Source organism: Hippocampus comes, unplaced genomic scaffold (genome assembly GCF_001891065.2).
Source record: "Hippocampus comes isolate QL1 unplaced genomic scaffold, H_comes_QL1_v1.1 scaffold112, whole genome shotgun sequence".
NCBI lineage: Eukaryota > Metazoa > Chordata > Actinopteri > Syngnathiformes > Syngnathidae > Hippocampus > Hippocampus comes.
The window spans coordinates 884981-889347 of NW_017805841.1; the positions used below are offsets into that span (position 1 = coordinate 884981).

A 4367-nucleotide genomic window follows, 5' to 3' on the forward strand; every position below is an offset into this window, starting at 1 on the left:
ATTTTCTATTCAGTTCATTTCTATTCAGGGGTACAGGGAGTTGGGATTCTATTCCATCTGATTTAGGGTAAAATGTCAGGCACCCTGGCCTCAACTGGTCACCGACCAATCACGGACCTGACACAAAGACACAGATAACTAATCACATTCACACAACTTGCTATTTAGAGTTTTCAATTAACCGGAACATCCTGTACATGTTTTTGTACCATGGCAGAGAGAACCCACAAAAGGACAGGGAGAACATGGAAACTTTTATTTTTACATATTCCTCTGGTCTTACAGCAACATAAGCACAAACGGTACGTACAAATAAAATACACAGAGTCAATCAATCAATAAAGCAATCAAATTTGGTTGCAAAGCAGGTGTGCTGATTCTACGCGAGTCTTGATCTGACCCAACATACAGCACTGTCCTTTTCTTGTATGTACAGTATTTCATTCCTATCGATTGATTTCATAGTGTAGTCCACGTGGACATTTTAGTGTAGTAAAGCTGTTGGTAATTTTGTTCCTGTTCCTGCCAGCTCTCATATCAGAAACACAGCACAATTAACTTCAACTTCAACATTTGAGAAGCTTCGAGGGATTTATTCTTTTCAGTGGCTATTGAACCAATGATGTTTCAAAAGAGTTACGCAATTCTTTTGATTCATCAGCTAGTAGCAGTAATTAAAATGTGCTTCAGTTGTACAGGTAAAATTGCAAATGTATACCATTTACTTACATGAAATGTATTAAATCTTTCCACCGGTCTTTTGTCTTCATTTCATAGCATGCACTGTTGATGTGTCACTTCCAGTCGTTTGTGAACCCACGACAACTTTTTTTTTTCTCAAATCAAATTCAGTCACACATGCTTTCACACACGCTAAAAATATATTTCCACTGCTTTTAAGCAAGCGACACCAGCCACACGTGCACGGCCCACCACTAAGCCACACAAAATACACAACGTAAAATATGCTGTAACAATGGTGAACAATGGTGGCACTTCCAAGCATGCTTTTGCTTCGGTCCACCCCGGCCGTGCCAGTGCTTCCCCGGGATGTTGACACAGTTTTCAGGGTTCGAGGGTTTAGATGCCCTCCACCATTTCAGGTCCATCCTCCCCGCCCTCTACCAGGAGCTCATCATGTGATGCAGAGGATGGCTCAATGCAGGGTGTTTTGCGTCATGCCTTGCGGCGTCTTATTTTGGAGGTGCCTCATCTGTCCCAGTCGTCTCTTGAAAGTAATTTCTTCAGGCGTGGACGTCCCCCCTTTGTCTTTTCTGTCCTTGCGCCAAAGGACTATTGTCCTTTTATACTGTATTTTACTGCAAAATAAAAATGTATGAAGTGAATGGGATTTTTTTTTTTTTTTTAATGTTGAATTATTCTCTTATTACCGTTGTTGTCTGTACCAAATCTTTAAAACTGGCAATTTAAAAGAAATGTAATGTCGAATGGTTGCTGATCCTCCAAAAGCATGTATAGTTGGTTGAGGACCACTTTTGCAGGGGTTACCTATTTTTTGACAGTTTTCTTTTGAAATTATCTTATGTGTGACTACGAGCATAGTTTTACTGCAATTACTATTCCAGGAAATGTATTTTTATTCACTCTTTCTACTTAAATTGAAATGACTATGATTTTTACTTGGTGTTTGCTTTGTGTAGTGCCAAAAACGTTCTCCGTAGTTTAAATTCAGTGATAATTTGTGAATATCAAAACAGTTTTTTTTTTTTTTTTTTGATGGATTTCAAAGCAGTATAGAATTGTGTCAACACCTTTGGTTAGTTCTGAGGAACAGCAAATATCATTGATGGACAATGTGAATTGTTAAGAGTGCTAGTCAACAATTCACAATGTGATCCGGGACTGTAGTGTAGAAATATGGAGTTGATATCATGAAGGATAATATTTTACCTATGTTTTGTTGTTTAGTAATAATGATATCCATCCTCAAATATGCAAAATGTGACTGTAATGCAGCACATATTCATATTGCATTTTTGTATATTATTTTGCAATGTGATAGTGGTGGTAATAAGATGGTGGATTAGGTCACTTCAAATTTCCACAAAAGGCCCAGGTCCCAAATACACCTTCTGCGACTGCTGAGAAGCAGCCGCCCAACCACTGGACCGCATAGCAAAGACATTGAACAAAACATCAGCCTGTGCTTCTGCACACATCAAACTGCTAGTTATGTGATATAGTGGTTAAAAAATATATATTAAAAAAAAACAAGCTAATAAATATTTGTATAAGAGGGATGGGGAGCTCCTTCAGAAAGGGGAAAAGGCCAAATGATAAGATGAAGAAAAAGAAGAGCCTACAGTTTCCATTAAACGAAATCGGCATCTCAGAGACAATATCAACAGTCTTACTGAAACATTATTGCTACATGAGGTTCTCACGCACCAAGCCCGCTTTGCATAATATGCGGCGACAGGCTCGCATAATGAAGCAAAGAAGCCTTCAAAACAAGCAAGCAAACCAGTACTCAATACTTCATTTTCATTTCCAACGTCGACGTAGTCTTTGGGAAGCAAAGTTTTCTGCAATAATGGCGACCAAAACACACATTATACAGTAGACTGGACATATGTAACTTTGGGTGTCATTGTTTCACATTAATTAAAGTTGGAACTTGCTGGATGAAAAGAGAACTAAGAGAAAAGATCCCTCTTATTAGAACATCAACATACAGGGAGTTTTGTTTTATATATATATATATATATATATATATGAAGCAAAGTTTTCTGCAATAATGGCGACCAAAACACACATTATACAGTAGACTGGACATATGTAACTTTGGGTGTCATTGTTTCACATTAATTAAAGTTGGAACTTGCTGGATGAAAAGAGAACTAAGAGAAAAGATCCCTCTTATTAGAACATCAACATACAGGGAGTTTTGTTTTATATATATATATATATATATATATACTTTTTTTTCACATGTGGCAAACACTCTCCCTAACTTTCAGTGAAAACCCAGGTTGAGAATAGCTCTTCCCCAGACACGTGTAAAAATTAATAAATAACTAATCCATCACAGAAAATATTGAGGCTTTGCTCAATTAAAAAGTATTATTTTGACATAACCTGAAAGTTTTCCTTTCGATTAATTTTATAAACCAAACAAAGCAAACCAATTACTTTAGAATTGTCCTAATTTAAATAATTATATTGGATTCAATACATAATATAAAGTACTACCTCAATGTAAATCATAGTGGTGAATTGGAACGATTTTTGTTCTTGTTGTTGTTTTTGTCTCAAAGATTTAAAATTGTCATAACAGTGATTTTAAAGCAATACTTTAAATACCGGTACATTTGAAATAATAGGCAAGGCAAGGGGAAGTCAACTTTATTGATATAGCACATAATTACAAGTACAACGTGCAAAAACATTTAAAAACCAAAGTATTAAATACAGCTAAAAATAAAGCACAGAAATAAAATATAGCTTTCTAAAATCTTCAAAAAAAAAAGTTTCATTCTTTAAAGGAGGTCAATCATAGGCATCGGAAAAAGGAGGTTTGTTTTTAACCTGGACTTACAAGCATTCTGTACACATGGGGTTGACTTCATACTCCGAACAAATTCTTTATTAAACCCTTTGATTGTTCATTGAATTGTTTCGGCCCAAATGGCGAACTTTGTACTTTAAACTTGTTCCGGACCCAAGTGTTCCTTCACTGGCTATCTGAATGCCTTTGGGTGGGTGCAAAAGATTCTCTCTCTCCCAATGAAAGAGATCGCCATGGGTGCGTGCTGTACTTCATCAACCTCATTTTCCTGCCAACCTCGCAAATGCACAAAAAAGCAATAATTCAATTAATACTTGGAAAGCACACACATTCATTTTATTTGGATGGGGCCCTATGCAAAGTGCGTGATCTGCATGTAGGTGGGGGTCAATCTATCCACAATCCTCTTCCTCTGTATTACTCAGGAAATGAAATGTTACTGGCCAAACCTTTGAATTGTGTCTTTTTAAACTCTGTCCACTTGTAGCTGTTGGTCAAGAATTTGCAGTTTGAGGACGGGAAGATGATATCTGCCTCACAGTACTTTTGCTCAGGAAGCAAAGCAGCTGTGGAGCTAACGGAGGAGGAAAAAAACTTTGCTGATCAGATCAAGGTATCTGTCTTATTAGTGTTAATGAATTCATGCATATTCGGCAAGTAGGCTCAATATCGGTTCATGATTTATAACAAAAGCAATGAAATGATTTTACTCCTTACAGTCAGTGTGGCACAGCATTCTGACCAATGTCAGTCAGATTGAAGACTCCACTGATTTCTTCAAGTCAGGAGCTGCCTCCATGGATGTGGTCAGGTAAAAAAAAAAAAAAAAAAAGGGGGG

The 4367-nt window shown here is 37.0% G+C and overlaps 1 long non-coding RNA gene across 1 annotated transcript; it reads left to right on the top strand.

The window, feature by feature from the left end:
* Nucleotides 1–3986: 3986 nt before the first annotated feature.
* Nucleotides 3987–4342, top strand: LOC109526735 (uncharacterized). Its single transcript, XR_002170403.1, has 2 exons — nt 3987–4142; nt 4249–4342. It is a non-coding gene; the product is annotated as an uncharacterized LOC109526735 (long non-coding RNA).
* Nucleotides 4343–4367: the final 25 nt, after the last annotated feature.